This window comes from Hermetia illucens, chromosome 1, assembly GCF_905115235.1.
Source record: "Hermetia illucens chromosome 1, iHerIll2.2.curated.20191125, whole genome shotgun sequence".
Taxonomy (NCBI): Eukaryota; Metazoa; Arthropoda; class Insecta; order Diptera; family Stratiomyidae; genus Hermetia; species Hermetia illucens.
The window spans coordinates 207,386,006-207,402,798 of record NC_051849.1 but is presented as its reverse complement, the minus strand read 5'-3'; the positions used below and the strand labels follow the sequence as shown (position 1 = coordinate 207,402,798).

Genomic DNA, 16,793 nt, shown 5'->3' with positions numbered 1-16,793 from the left:
GAGTTCCTCAGTCGTGGCAAGTTGTGCTACGATTATTTCGGTAAGGAGTTCGGAAAAATTTCCACTAGACCACTCATAAATTGCAGCGTCTCCACAGTATCATGTACATGCCTATGGTGTGTGCAATTGGACTGATTTAGCTTAGCGACTAGATACCGGCAAAAGAGAAGCATTTGCAAAACAACGTTTGCACGGAATCAGGCACAAAATGTATTTATGGTTGCCCACTATACCTACTAATACCTACGCAGCGATTCGAGCGAGGTGGAAAATCAATCTGTACTTTAGGAGTGGTGCAGTTGATGCAGTATTTGGGACATTATTTGATCACCGGATGAATTTCAGGACAATTTAGTTTGAAAGGTGCTCTGGACGCTAGGCAGTTTGAAAGTGAAATGCTAACAATGATTGACTCGTGCGTGCTTAACAAGGTGATAAGGACAGTAGGAATGTGCTATTTTACGGCAGCTAATACAGCTTTCTCTATGAATGTAACTAGGATAGCAACAAAAATTAAGGTATCGGTTGCAAGAGATAGAGATGACATTTTTTTCTTAATTCTACTACAATGTTTTTATTTGGTCAAATTTCGTCTTTTCAAAATAAGTTTAACCCAAAATCTAAATGGTGAAGTCCCAAACTCGTCCTAGATACACAATAGAAGTAACTTAAGATACTGATTACTTGGTACACTGACGGATCCCTCACAGCAGAAGGAGTGGGTGCCGGTGTCATTGGTCCAAAGAAAATGTACTTTGAGCTAATAGGCAGGTGCATATTCCAGGCGGAAATATACGTCATAGACAAATGCGTCTCCTTTAATCTACAAAAGAACTACAGGGGCCAGAACATTCCTATTCTCACCGATAGCCAAGCAATGATCAAGGCACTTAGGTCCAACCAGGTGAACTCTAAACTGGTGTGGGAATGACTTGAGAGACTGAATACACTCGCCTCGTCCAACAAGGTCTGGAAACTTTGGGTTCCAGGCCATGCTGAGTTGGAAGGCAACGAGGCAACGGACGAACTAGCCAAGAAGGGAGCACGGACTCCTTTACACGGGCCAGAACCCTTCTGTGGAATCGGAAATGGTTTAATGGCTATGACTCGAAGAAATGAAGAGGAACGGTTGAGGGAACTATGCTGGGCGGGCCTACCAGGGATAGAGCAGTCCAGGGTGCTTATTGGGGAATACGAACCCATGCGCACAGAGGATTGCTTAAATCTCAGCAAAAAAAACCTCCGAATCATAGTGGGAATTCTCACTAGTCATTGTCGGCTGAACTAACCCCTAGGGAAGCTACGGATACTGCCTGCAGGTTTTGTAAGGAGTACGAAGAAACCCCTATACACGTCCTGGGACAGTATCCGGCACTTGTGCAAAGTAGGTCGAGGCATCTGGGAGAACACTTAATACCAGATATAAAGCTGAAATATCTGGAAGTAGGGAATATACTAAAGTTGCACATTATTCTCAATAATAATAAGGACACTGTACTGCAGAAGTATACTCGAAAACATTGCTTACGAAGTGAAATGCTGATAAATATCCTTGAACTAGTTCGAGGAGCGATGAAGCAGCACATAAGCTCAGCTGAGGATGCCAACAGAGTGATGAAATCAAAGCTTGCTGCCGAACTTCACGTTAAGACCCTTATAAGAGAAAATAACTCAAAATGGTTGCTGGTATTAAACGTCTGCTTATTATTACACACTATGGTCAATAGACGAAAATAGTTTTTGTTTAGAGATTGAGGAGTCCTAAGTCCGCATCCACATGATCTCGGACCGGAGCAAATGGAGAGCAATTTACGCCCACTTATTTTGGTTCACGGACTCCTTTTTTGGGGCTTATCATCGAAGGTCCGAAAATTAAAGGGAGACGAAGACGTCTTACGGTTTCATTCATAGTTTCAAATCCTCTATATAGAGAAGATAGAAATAAGTAAATATGGAAGGAAAATCATTGAGGAAGAGTTAGAATGAGAATGGACTGCGTATTGAACCCTTAAGGGCTCTGGAGAAAGAGAAGTTGACACGTAGTTGTCGAAGAAGACAGTACTTACTCTACCATTTAGATAAGACGTCAAATGGTGGAAAGCTATGTGAGCAAAGATTTTTGAAGAACACGGTATGGTCAGTGAAATCAACAGCTTCGGAGAAGCAAGGACCAAATGTGGGTAAGTCTTTCTTTCATTCAGCGATCTAGCAGCACAGTTGGTAAAATCCAGTAGGTTAAATTTTTGTTTGGGAAAATAAAGGCGGCGATAGTGAGTTTCAAAACAGAAGTAGGAGTTTCATATGGCGAAAAAGTATCGAATGTATCGGAGGGTTTGGTTGGCGGGGTAGATGTAAAACAGCTAAGAAATCATTTCAGAGAATCTCACAAGCAAAATTAGGGGAGCATAATAGGCAATCATTAAATGTTGTGTTGGTAACGGGCGGATCACCCAAGGTTTAAGTATGTCACTAGAAGTACTTAAATTTCCGCCACTCGAGAGAGCTTCGATTGACAGATATTCTCAATAAGTGTTCCTGATCAAGAGGCGCATTTTGTATCAGGAAATTTTAGCCGAGTTCGATGATTCACAGGCATCACTACTTTCTACTGTGAGTCAAGCCGGGTAGCAGCAGAGAAGAAACTTTTCAAGGATGTCCAGAAAATGCGAAGACAACCTGGTCGCATGATAAATTTCGTAAAATTGAGGACCAAAAAACTGAGGAACGAAACCTATTTAGGACTAGGAAGAAGGGAGTGATATATTTAGAGAAGACGCGTAGGCTGCTGGTTACCAACATGAAATAATGAGCGGGCCACTAACTAAGTATTAACAATGACTGACTTGTAGGGTCGGGTGATAAGGACAACAGGAGTATGCTGTTTCATGGCAAATAAAACAGCTCCTACGACTTTAACCAGGTTAACATCTAAAATTGAAGTGTTCAGTGCAACAAAGATAGAGGTGACATTTTTCCTTAATTCATTGGGTCTAATATTAAACGAATGGGTCGATATTATTTTGGTAAATTTGGTCCAGTCCGGCATCATGCGGACTTAGGACTCCTCAGCAGGAATCAGGATACCCGCCATTAGCTATGCTAGTGCGGTCAAGGGCATTCGACTGAGCAGGAAATTATCAAAGACCCTGTCGTCAAGCAAATGTGCAAGGGATAGACTGCGAAACTTGTGTTCACCAGGATACGCTTTCGACCAGGTCATATACTCTTTTAATTTTTGAACTTTGGGTGTTAAGCCCAAAAAGAAGAGTCCATAGACTAGAAAGAGTGGAAACAAGTTGATCTCCATTTTGTCCGATCCGACATTAAGTAAATGCGGACTTAGGACCCTTCAATGCTTAAACAAAAATTTCGTTTTCGTCAAATTTGAATGATGCTGAAGTCTCACATTCCTTCTTGAAACACAATGGTCCTAATTAAGGATAGCTGCATGTTGGGCCATTACGCAGTGAGCAGCATCTAACCAAAGTACAAACGAATCTGTTAGATGAGATGGTACTCTCAATTGCAATAACTGAAAATAAGCTCCCACGCTGGCTCATTTTCTTCCACCCAACCAAATTACAAATCACTATTTTTAGGGCCTGACCATCTGCCAAAATTTACAAAAGAATCTTATAATTTACCATAATAAAGGAAATCTATGCCATTATCTACACCAACTGCAAGAAAATCTTTTAAAAATTTGTATTTTGGAACGTATCCAGACCGGATCGTTTCAACTATGAATCTCTACCATAAACACTGGAACGCCAGCAGACCTCTCCGATGAAACAACCAAAAAGCATTTTTAATTAAAGTGATTATCTCATGTTTTCCGAGCAGTTCAAATGAAGGACCCAGTACAAGTACATCTTTTACTAAAATGCTAAAAAAATTCCAAAATGTACACTTAAATCCCCAGAAAATTATATTTATTTATTTGAAAATCAGACGAGCATCCTGTTCTAATTAACAGAGAAAACCGACGAAAAACCAAAAGAAAAATACACAAACGAGCCAGCCAAGAGCTTCTTCTTCGTCATATCATAATTTTCATCAAAGCCACTATATGACTTCCTGTTTTCGCGTGAAATCATAATTTTCATGGGAGAGATAAAAAAAGTACTATCACTACATCGTACACGAATTATAGTTTGGAGTATCTGGAAATAGTGGAGGAAGGAGAAGGAAAATAGATGAAATCATAGAACCAAGGATGCTTTACCTTAAATACGTGTATCCTCTTACGAATGGCGAACGGCGCTCTCCTTGAGAATAATTACTGTATTCCATGTGAATTAACACCTTCCAGTCATAACATGTATATTTGCTTAAGTAATTGGGTAAACAGGGAAATAATCAAGTAAGCACACTTGAATCTACTTAACTATCTTAGATTTGGGGTTTACACTGCACATTAGGCTAATAGATACATTGAAGACGTGGGGCTACTCTATCACTATCCACTCCGCAGCCAACCCGGACTTTCGCTGGCCAATTTCACTTTTTCTACTTCTTCAGCGACAAATAACAATGTATGTACCTCAGTACGGTGATAACCACCATAAAAAGTTATCTGGATCCGAATACATGCACCAATGCAACAGAGGATGAAACAATGGACCGCGAATACAAGACAATACTCATTAGTGACTAACCCACAAGTTCTGTCCGCGATAGTCCTTTTCAGCAACAGGTATGCTGCCTTCAATCACTCATCTCTAAGAAGCCTCGAATCTACTCAGGAAAGGATAAAACAATCTATTCCGTCCAAAGTATCTTCATCTCGCGAACGACTCATCCGACAAGAATGCCCGCCAAAATACTGGAAAACATGCACTCAACCGGCCACGCGACTGATGCACCGCGCGCATATGCACTCGCATGGAAGCACAAGACGAATGAGTGGAACCAATAGTGTTGCTACCATCAGACTACCCTCTCGGAACGAAAGTTGAAAGTGTACTGACTCGTTTGTTTACTATGGCGAATTCAAGCCGGCATCAGACCAGCTCCAGACAAGATTTGGCCTCACGTTGCCATCATCGACTCCACTCCAAAGTCCAAAGCAACCAAAGAGCACCCCAGCCCCCATTTCAACCCATAAAATCTACAATCCCACAGCGAGCATAGCTACAAGCAGAGGAGCGAACCAGGCTGATGAGAAAATGCGGGGGAGACTTTTCCGACCGCCGAGAACATGTGCAATGCATGGGAAAATGAGGAAAGACCCGAACAGTCCCCGGTCTTCTCTGTTCAATTTGAATGGAAGTTGAACCGTAAACACATCTGTTGTGTTCAACTCTAGCGTATGGAAAAAGATACATCTGCTTTTCTTGAAAAGATACTTACCTGGCTTATTAGATACGCCTCTCAAGATTTGGTGTCTTTGATTTCCGCACACCTTTTTTTGTGCACGAAGAACGCCTAAATTTGATGTATTGAGTTTCATTAATACTTTCAGGTCGGAGGTCGCAGTACAACACAATAAAAGATACACAATAAATTTTTTTCTGTTAATACGTGGGACAGAAATGTGAAGAATTTCGTGAATGGGCAGACTCAAAGAAGAAGGGAAATTATGTTACATGTCTGTCTGTCGTAAGTAATTCCTTCATAAAATTGGCAAAGAGACATGCATGCGCTCGTGTATTAAATTAATTTGGAGAAATCACAATCGCGACTGATAATAGATTCAATCTATCCGGAAATTTTTAATTCGTGTAAATAAAAACCTTACTAAAAGATCCTCTATCCATAGATGTCCCTCCTCAATGCAGCTTACAGTGGCGCTCACTGCTCACATGCTCCTCAGGATACGAGCCTTGCTGAATAATCATTTTTGTTTGGAAGAGCCTTCCAAGAAGTCATTCAAGTGGCTTCCTACCGCTCCGGTCTATAACGATGCAAAATCTAGCTGTCTACATCATTCCAGGCCCTCCTCCAACGCATAACTCCTCTCGGCTGCATTATTGGGTGCAGTCTTTCCTTGAGCTCTGGATTCTCGTACTTCACTCCCCATCTGCCGTCCCAGCCGAAACTGATACTAATACTGGCGTCACACATTTGTCAGCCCGAGCATCCTTGCCTGCTCGACACTATGGTGAGAACTCAAATGTCTATATCAATCCAACCATTTCTTGAAGCCAAACTTCGTCCAGCATCTGCACCTCATCAACGAGGCAAGACCCTCAACAGATGATGATAGCGTCGCACAGGTTAAACTTTTGACGTCAGCTCTAACGCCTTTCTCTTCCAGCATCTCACCGACGACGGTGGCCACTGCAGCACTCCAAGCTACACTTGTCATCATTCTGCGCTCCTACACTACGTCCTCTGTCAACCCACTACTGGAAGTAACTTTATCCAGGTTGGTTTATTCTACCTATTCCGAAAACATCCTCGACTACATCGGGAACAAAAAACTGCTCACCTCCGGTACCTCTCTCGTGTGTGAAGCTGATGAAGGATTGCATCGTCGAGTTTCTTCCATTAGGGTTACATATTCCCATGACCTTTACGCCTTCACCCAGGTTTCCCGATTGCTAAAGAGGATATTCATTAATCCTAACCAGAAGAACAAATCCCGAAGAAATTTCCGCGCTGCCCACCAATCTCGCTGACTACTCAGCAACAGTGACCTTGTTGCTATCTGCTCTGGCTTAGCAATACTTTATCATCCTCATTTTTCGAATCTGATTGCTTCTTAAACATCCAACCTGACCAAAGTCCCACATACACAAAAAACCTACTGTCGCAAGCACGATGTTGTCAGCAGAGTCAATAGATGTCTTTTGACGCGAGAGCTTTAGCAGGAGCATACGGTTGTACATTGCATTCTAGGACCTTGTGCCCAGTGCTGATCCTTGAGGCATTCTGCTAGTTACCAAATATCCAACTGGACCAACGCTGCTATCATAGAAAAGACTCCTATCTGCCAAAATAGCCACTGATGATTTGATGAATGTACCGTTGCGTAGATGGAAAACATCCCTCACCACTCTGCCAACTGCCGCCCTATACCTGCATCACTCTGCCTCCTTCCAATTGCGATCGCTCCTTTTGAGAGACTGGCCACTCATCATGATCAGCAACACGACAACCGGTATTCAGTCTAGGTCTGCCTCAGTAAGGAATTCCAGATATCCCCCACTCTTTTGATGTCCCTGAAAGCTGTCTAGCGTTCTGACCCATGCCATCGCTTCATCTCAGTTAAGGTCTGCATTGTACCATATTAATTGCCCTTATAGACTATTCAAGCTGGATCATTGTCCCATTTGGATTAAGTGACCCGCCAACCCCAACCTATTGAGCCGACAGTTGTCATATCGGTCATAAGTTTCGTCGTTAAGCTACGGAATCATCCATACTCCTCCACTGTTTTGCGCCAAGCACGCTTGGGGAAACCGACCCGTCGGCTATTTTAAGCAAATGGATTCACCTGCATATCATAGCCAGCAACATTTTGTCGCTCCACCTGATTGTGTGACCTATCCATTGCCACTTCTTCCTTCTCACCAATTCGGCCAAGGGTAACTGGTATGTGCGCCTACCAGCATATTTGTTCGAGATAATATTAGACCAGCATACTCAGATATCGGTTTGCACCTCCAGTTCCTCTGAGATTTTGCCCTGGTGCAGAGCATGATATTTTACGCCATCATGTCTCGATTTGATAGCAGCTAGAATGCCTAGAATGCTTCTCCTGCATAAAGTGCCAGATTCACATCCCTGTTCACGTTGTCGAAAGCTTTCTCAAAATTAATGAAGAGCAGGCGAAGCGAAGATCCAAATTCCGCGCACTATTCTAAATCGGTTTACAGGCTGTTGACATGGTTAATACAGGAGGATCGAGAGCGGAAACCAACCTGCTCTTTATCGATCAACCTTTCGAGATGTTCTTTGATGCATTCCAGGATATTTATAAAGATTATACTATTATCTTTGGGATGACAGGGAACATGCAGGTACCCTTCTAACTACCGCACTCAAGAAAGGTGCCCTTCTTTGCAGTCTTAACGATCATACCTTTCTTTCACTCTGTGAGAAAGGTGTCAGATTCATATGATTTCCGCACGAGTGGAAGCAGCAGATCTACAGGAGTTGCACAGGCAGTGATGGATAACTCTCCGAGGAGATCGCCAAGACCAGTGGTTTTAATCTCTTCATTCGCAATACGGTATATAGTGCGATTGCCTTTTGTCACGGAATACACTTCCTTCTGGCATCATGCTCGGTTTTGGAGTTCGAGCACGTCAATAGAGTAGCGGCCAATAGAGCTACCAACTTCTTCCGCTTTCCAACCCTGGGAAAAGTGGCGGATGCAACACGCATGCGAACGTAAACGACCATCAGATGGTGATACTTTTCGAGGCGGATGTGAGCACTTCTCGTATTACCCACAACTCTTAAATACACTGTTGGTCGCAAAGTAGTGGATCTGATTGCTCATACGATGTCGGTCAGTCTAAACTCTCCCCCCATATCAAGAGTGCACACCTTGTGGTAGACGTTACAAACAACCTGACCTTGCTTACTTCACTTAAACCCAGAATGTCCAGCTTATATCGTAGGAGTTCCCGCTCAACTTGAAAAAAGCAAACATTCTGAGGATCATCGCGCATAAACATAATGAGGACCCCTTTCCGCCTCAGTGAGGAATTCCAGATATCCCCCACTAATTTGATGTCCCTAAAAGCTGCCTCGCGTTCTGACCTATGCCACTGCTTTATCTCAGTCAAGGTCTACATTGTTTTCTCTTTCAATGATAGATATTGCCCTTATAGACTATCCGGACTGGATTATCCCCACCCATCTGGATTAAGTAACCCGATTTTTATCCAGAACCAGATGGTTGTATTGCTTATACTCTTCAAGATATATATGGTAGCCATTTATCCCGCGGTGGGGTACAGTGCGTCAGCTACACTTATGCGCCATCATTCGCGGTTATCCGAAAGGCCCTTCCGCTCCTCCTACGATTTCCTGTGACCCTTGCACTCCTTTTGTACTTTTCTGCCCTTGGGGCGACCCACTCGTCGCCCGTCTTGGGAGAGTGAATTTCATTGTATGGAATAGCTAGTAATACAATTGTCGCTCCTCCTTCATATGTGACCTATCCACTGCCACTTCCAAATTCCGATCACAGTGCGTACGATTGCCAGGCCAAGTTTTTTCCTTGTGATAGTATCAGAGCAGCGTACTCCATGTATTGGCGAAGGTCTGGAAGTTTTTAGTAACGATGGGGCTCACCTTCCATGCGCTACTCCAATATAGCAACACAGGAAGAACATTAGCGTAGAACAGTTGACCAGTTGAACAGTTGAATATTAACGAGCATCTCCCTCTTCCACTCTGTGGGAAATGTTTATTTTTGCCAATACAGATTTCACCGCCACAAGTAAGATTTGAACCACGACCTTCCTTACAACAGCCTTGTGCTCTAAACACTCAGTTATCTGGACACTCAGCAAAAGATGTTCAGGATAAAAGAAAGAATCATCATATCTAACACGATGCACATGCTGGCAGTATAAATCATAACGGACCCACGGACAGCACCTCTGGACTACTTCATTGAGCGACAATCTTTCCTTTGCTCATGAGGCGTTCTCGCTTTGCTCCCCATCTAGCATCGGGACAAAATTGACGTTAATACTGGCGCCATAGATAACTCACCCTGAATACATTTTTTCATCCTTCCCTGCTCTCGCGGTTCTGATGATACCTTGAATACTGGTATCAATCTAACTCTCTTTTCAAATGGAGCTTCGTTCAACATCTGCGCCTCATCAGTGAGGCAAGGCCTGACCTGATCATCTATTTCTTGAAACCAAACTCCGGCCAGCATCTGCGCCTCATCAACTAAGCAAGACCTTCAACAGATATTGGTAGCGCCGCGCGGGTTATCCTTTTGACATCAAATCAGTTCTAATGCGCTTCTCTTCTATCATCTCATCGACGATGGCCACCACAGCACTCCAAGCTACACTTGACATCTTTCCGGGCTCTTCTTCTACGTAGTTGGTCGGCCCGTTGCTGGAAGTCGCTTCACCATCAAAGCAACTTTTCATATCCAGGTTGGCTTATTCTACCTCTTCCAGCAATATCTTCAGTCGCAGCAGGAGCAAAATTTTTTCTCTCTCTCATGTGTGAAGCTGACGAAGGGTAGCACCCCGTGTATGTGCCTTTAGGGCTACATATCCCCACGTCTTGACGCCATTGCCCAACCTAATTGAATGGTAAGGTTTCATATTCTGAACTCCTTAATAGCAACTGTGTTTTTCACTGTACCAGAAGTCGCTCGGCTTTGGGTAGATCAGTTGGTGGAGGCGTCTTTATAGCTGGTAAACCTCCCGTTCGTTCCATTTTTTCCTCTGCCTCTTCCCCTTTTGACCATATTACCCTTCAACCAAAGTAAGTCTATTTATTATATCCAGTGTAGATTTCCTCTGTCTTAGCTCCTCACACCTACCCAAGAAATTCTTACAATGATTATCAGGAATCCCAACCCCCATTTACCTATTCTCTTTCTCTTCATTGTTTGTGTTAATTTTAATCTTTCTATGCTCACCTGGATTTAGGCACCCCTGTCCTCCACTGTCTCCCAATAGCTTTCTCCATTCTTTCCCTTCTTTATGTACTTTCGTTTACTTTTATGAAGCACCTCAGTTCAACTTCATCAAGAATCACTGTCTTCCAAAAACCACGCTGATTTGACCCAGTTTAAAGATCTGCGATTTTCGGGAAAATTGTCGATAACTAAGTCGAGGAGGGAGTATCTGGCTAGTACACGCATCCAGAAACTTCAAGCCCTTTTTTTCTCACATACGCAATCTCGTCCAGCCCTTCTCAAATTTTTTTAAGCTCTCAGGCTCTTCTATTGTTTGCCCTTAATTACCGTATAACTTCATCATCATTAATCATTAATAAGGAACTCCAGACATCCCAGTTTTGCGCCGAGGTGCACCAATTCGATAGATCCCTAAAAGCTATCTGGCGTCCGGACCTACGCTATCGCTCCAAGGCATTATTGGCCCATAACAAAGAGGCTTTACTCCAGGCGAATCAGCAACAGATCAGATTTTCTGTGTGCGGGAAGCGATGAAAAAACTGTTAGAATATCGCCGTCAGTTGCACCATATTTTCATCGACTTTAATGCCGCCTATGATAGCATAGCCAGGGTAAAACTGTACATGGCTATAAGAGAATTCAGTATCTCGACGAAATTAATAAGACCGACTAGCCTGACCCTGACCAATGTGCGAGGTCAGATAAAAGTAGCAGGATCACCCTCGAAACCAATCAACATCAACAACGGTCTAGGACAAGGGGATGCCTTATCATGCGTCCCCTTTAACCTAGCCTTGGACAAAGTAATTCCCGATGCAAATCTGAATGCCAGAGGCACCATCCTTTTCAAGTCCACCCAACTACTGGCCTACGCTGATGATATTGACATCATGTGAAGAACAACCCGAGATTTACAGTCTACCTTTATCCAAATCAAGCAGGCGGAGCGACATGTCTGGTTGCACATTACTGAATACAAGACGAAGTACATGTTGGCAACGTCAGCGAAGAAAACGAAAGAACGAACAGCATTGAATGGCACTGATCAATTGAAAACAATGGAGATAGGAGACTACAACTTTGAGACCGTTGAAAATTTCGCCCATCTGCTGGTAGCCAAGAGAGCCTATTTCAGCTTACAAAAACGGGGGGTGAACCGAAGCAACAGTCCAGGGGTCGTCCTCCCTGTATTGGAGAAGGCACTAATAGGACCCTAAGCTAAGGTGGAACAGTGTACGCAATGGGCTGCGTGGTCAATGGGGATCTTGGTTTTTAGTATGCGAACTATGAATACCTTGGGCACCTTCAGTTTCAAATAAGACTGTTACCCTGGTGGCCGGACTAGCCACGATAGAAACTCTTCCCGTACTTTTCGTGGTATCAAGACATCGGCACAATTTAATAAAAAAAGCAAAAAACCGGCGATAAAGGAAGAGGTTAAGCTGGGTGTAGCGAGTACCATACATAGTACTCCTAACCCGAAACCTTCAATGTCGCGGAAACCCTCAAAAGTAAAGAGCGACAAGAAGCTAGGTTAAACCGGCTAAAAGCGAAGGTCCACTGGTGTCCTGCTCAAGAGCCAGAAGGCGAAGCCTACCGCTCTCAAACGCAATCGATCTCAAGACGAGGTCCAACATGATCGCAAGCAGAGCAGAGATCACACGAGCAAGAGCTCATATGCTAAGCAACATCTGGAGAAAAGGAAGCTGCAACCGCGAACTGTGAAAAACGGAGTCCATCCCCTGCTTTGATTCCTCTTAGGTGGTTCGCGGGTTCCATGTTATAGCTTGGTAAGACCAATTCTCCAGGGAATTTCTCAGTTCGTGCATCGCTAAGATCAGCGACGCCTGGGAGGCCTCAATGTCATCATCTAGAGACCAATCGCTCGCATCTGTTTGCCGAAGATTTGTGCGGATATGGACAAGCTCGTCCAATCCCTGCACCTTCAAAACCCCAGGATTCCCATGGGCGACTGGCCTGTTATCAAGGAAGAGAAACTCCGGACAAACAGCCAACGTTTTCTGCTCCGGATAAACGGAGAGTGCCTAGAGGCACTGGAAAAGGTCGAATATAAAGTACGGTTCAGAGTTAAAAACGCAAAGGTCAAAGTGTTTCCCTCTGGAAAACCGAACGACGACCTGGATCCAATTGACGCCGCCAACGAGCTGTTGCAGGATATGACTATCGACGGTCCGACGGGGACTGGCTAATCCACCATTCAAGCAGATCATGCTGGGGGTAACAAAGATAAATCTGCAGCACTCGAAGTGCGCCTCGGTTAACCTATTCTATTCCTAGAAGAAAACATCATCATCGCTGAGCCATCAAAGGGTTCCAAAGCAAATATTTGAATTTATTCCACAGCACAAGACACGCTGATCAGGACAGACCTAGAGCATGTATCCTCGCGAAGAACAATCTGCACGCTTTTCTGTGTCCCAACCTGAAATCCAGCCACTTAGTCGTGGTCAAACTGGAGCAGGCGGGGGTAGAGAACGTGTATATTTTCTCGAATTACATGGCTTACGACCGATTAGCTCCGCCAGAAGAACTACAACATTTGACGAGCACCATAGAAACAAAGTATTCGCTTTGGAGCAGCTAAGAAATCAACGAAAAAGATGAGTCACTCTTAGATTTTATTATTACTACAAACCTATCGGTGTGTAACAGGAGCAGTACATTAACCTTTCATTTTCCCAAGCTCGGAGAACTGCAACGGTTGGGCTGAGGACTTTGATATCACCTTAATAACCTATAATACAATGGAATTCTTCGGGTGGAGAACTGGAGAGTGTCTGACCAGAGATCCTTCTCAGATCACTGTTGGATACTTTCAAGTCTACATCTCACCGCAGAGGTTTCTAAACCTTTCAGCGACCCCAGGAGGATCGACTGGAGAAAGTTTAGTCAAGTAGTTAAGAACGAACTCTCCGGCACGCAAATCGTCAGGATTGGCATGAAAGACGAACTGTCACGAGTCAAAGGTCGGGGTTCTGGAAAAGGCATTCGATACCGACTTTAAATTCTCGTGCCTTCCTCAGTACAGCAAGAAGATACTGCCACTGTGGTGGAATGAAGATCTGTCCAGCCTCAGGAAGCTGACCAGGGAAATCGTCAACACCTGCTACAGGCATAAATATTGGCAGGCATACAAGGGTTGCCTGAAGAAGTACAAGTCGGCCATCAAGACCGCCAAGAGGACGTTTTGGTTGGACTATTGTCAGAACATCGAAAACACCAGCGAATCCGCGAGTCTCAGCGAGTTCCTGTCCAAGGAACATAAGAGCCCATCCTTTCTTAAGAAGTCGGAACGCTCCTGGATGAAATTTTCTGGTGAAAATTTCGAGCTGTTGGTTCAGGCGCATTTTCCCGCCAGCGAGGTGGTCTGTGAGTCAGAGCCTTGTTTGAAGGTTTTGCGGCCACCCCAGCCGTGTGAGACTATCAAATCGGTAATTATTGAGGATAAAATCGGCTGGGCTATAAACAGCTTCTCCGCATATAAATCTCCGGGCCCAGATGGCATAATGCCACTCATATTACAGCACAGCAGTCATGTTACAACAGTAGGAAAGGGTTGTGCGTGGCTTGTTGAGATTTACCGGAGCTGTATCTCTTTAGGATATGTACCACAGTCCTGGAGAAGCGCACGAGTGGTTTTCATTCCGAAAGCGGGCAAGCGCGGCCATGAGTCCGCGAAGGGTGTTCAACCTATCAGCCTCACTTCCTTCGTGCTGAAGACCCTAGAGCACGTCTTGGATATTCACTTAAGGGCGATTGTGGAGAGAACCCCTTTCTCTGAGTCCCAACATGCTAAAGGAAAATCCACAGAAACCGCTCTCCACGAGGTAATTGACACGGTTGGGTGGCCACTGCAGTACAAGTTCTTGGATATAGAGAAAGCTTTCAACAACGTTAGTGCCAACTTCATCAAGGAAGCCTTGACCAGCATTGGATTGGAGGGCTATCTTACGCATTGGATTATTTCCATTATAATCATCTTCAGGATAATCCACTCGGATCACGGAGGCAACCACTTGACCAGAACTGTAAACAGAAGTACGCCCCAGGGTGGCGCCATCTCTTCGGTGCTCTGGTTAGTAGTGATGGATGAAATTTTACAAATATTGGGTAGCAGCGGGGTGTAGGTAGTGGGGTATGCCAACGACTTGGGGATATTAACGTCAGAAATGTTTCCATCCATTATAAGCGATATCATGGGAGGGGCGGCCTGCGGGCCGCAAGATGCGGACTCGGCATAAACCCAAATAAAATGGAACTGATGCTACTCACCACCGAGACAAGGATACTTGAATTCCACCGCGGCTGGATGAACAAAAATTGGTTCTTTCCTCTAATGTAAAGTATCTCGATGTAATCCTGGATCGAAAGTCCTACGGCCACAGTAACATCCTAGACGAAGTACCTCAGGAAATCTAGATATTCCCCACGGACTATGCCACACGCAAGCTGAACTTCATGAGAAACTTTGCTGTGGACTTTCCAACCAGGGAAAAGGGGAAGACCAACGGCGTGTTGCAAGATTATAACTCAGTATTCTTTACCGATGGATCGAAGGTGGCCTGTGTAGTCGGCGCACAGTGTATCTAAGTCGCATGGTCTCCCAGGTTTTTCCAAGCGGAAGTACTGACGATATTGCAAGCCTGTCGATGGTTGGAGAGCGATTCGAACTCTAAGCGTAACATAGCCATTCTGACCGAAAGCCAAGTGGCCATCAAAGCCTTGTACTCAGCGACGACATCTTCCAGGCTGGTGGGGCAGTGCAGAGACGCGCTGAATCGTTTGGGCGGCACGCGCAAGGTCACCCTCTGGGTTCCCGGGCATAGGAACATAGAAGGGAATGAGCGGGCTGACGGATTGGCCAGGCGAGGCTTTGCTCTTGGCAGCCCGTCGGTGAATACAGTCGGTGTTGAGCTGCGGCTGTCAGGGCCGGAGTCTACTCGCACTACCTAGCAGCCGTGGGCCTTAGATGGCGAAGGCTTACGAGTTGTGCCAAGTCAAGGAGAATTTGGTCCGCCTATAATATAGTCCGATTACGAGAGCTTCTGTGCCAGACGCGTGCAAATGCATTCAAGATTACGGCGGTCTGATTGGGCCACTGGCCCATAGGGGTCCATGCTGCCAGGCTCGGCATACCCTACAATTCGCATTGCCGAAGCTGCCGAGAAGGAATGGAAACCCTCATGCACTTTTTCTGCGATTGACCAGCTCTAGCTAGAGTCAAGCTGCGGACACTGGGTAAACCATTCTTTGGGGACTCCAGAGAGATATCTATCTGCAGAGTGGGAGAGCTGCTTTCCTTCGTGGAGGTTACGGGCTCGCTCTGAAGATTTGAGCCGGCTAGACTTTACCTCCCTGCTCTCATAACAGCAGTCACGGTCTTAGGAGCTTGTGGCATCAAAACGGCACACCGAAGCACTAATTGGGCTCCTCGGAGCGGCCACTGATACCTACCTACCTACCGTATACATTCAGGTACTGGCAGACCTGTATTTTAATGCTGATGAATCTGTATGGTTAACTTTCGCAGGTTTTTGGGATATATTGGGCTGAAATCAATCCGGGTGCCTAAGTTGAGCCTCCGCTATATCTCTGCTCATTACAAACGTCTAAAGACTGATCAGGCTAACAAAGCGAAAATCGGAGGAATCAAAAATTTAAACGTTTTGCAATATGATCTTAATTTCTTCAATTTCATTCGTTTGTAAACGAATGGTTAGAGGACCATACAAAGTAACATTAATTTCATTATTCATATCCATATTTCCATAAACATAAGGAAATTGGAAACAATCGAGACAACACGCAGGACAAATTGCACAATCCTGTATGCAGCATAGGAAAAGGCATTACCTTAAAGCACGCTACAATTGATGGAGCCGGGTCATAGAAATAGAGCACAAATCATCGCTATGGTCACACGTGGCCATGTTGCAATTACTCACGGAACATAAAGGTTACTCTGAGGTAAAAGGGTGAATGCAAGTTGCAAGTATGCAAGCTGCAAGCTAAATGCAAAACAACTACTGACCGGACTCCAGTGAAATTCGATGAAAAACAACTGAACTCTGGCGGTTACCTATCCAACCTGGGGCTAATTAACCAGAGCAGAGAGTGATTGGCAGCATTCCCGCGGTTAGCAGGGTCCAAGTAGTTTGAATTTATTGCGGTTGCAATGATACGCGTTCTCAGCTTGACA

The 16,793-nt window shown here is 44.6% G+C and overlaps 1 protein-coding gene across 2 annotated transcripts in view; it reads right to left on the bottom strand.

Moving 5' to 3' along the window:
• The window catches only part of LOC119646889 (kinesin-like protein CG14535), a 292,589-nt gene extending 287,646 nt beyond the window's left edge, over positions 1-4,943 (bottom strand). For both annotated transcript variants that reach the window (XM_038047525.1, XM_038047526.1), the window contains exon 1: positions 4,226-4,943. The gene's annotated coding sequence lies outside the window, so the exon portion shown is untranslated. The remainder of the gene's footprint in view (positions 1-4,225) is intronic.
• Between the last annotated feature and the right edge of the window lie 11,850 nt (positions 4,944-16,793).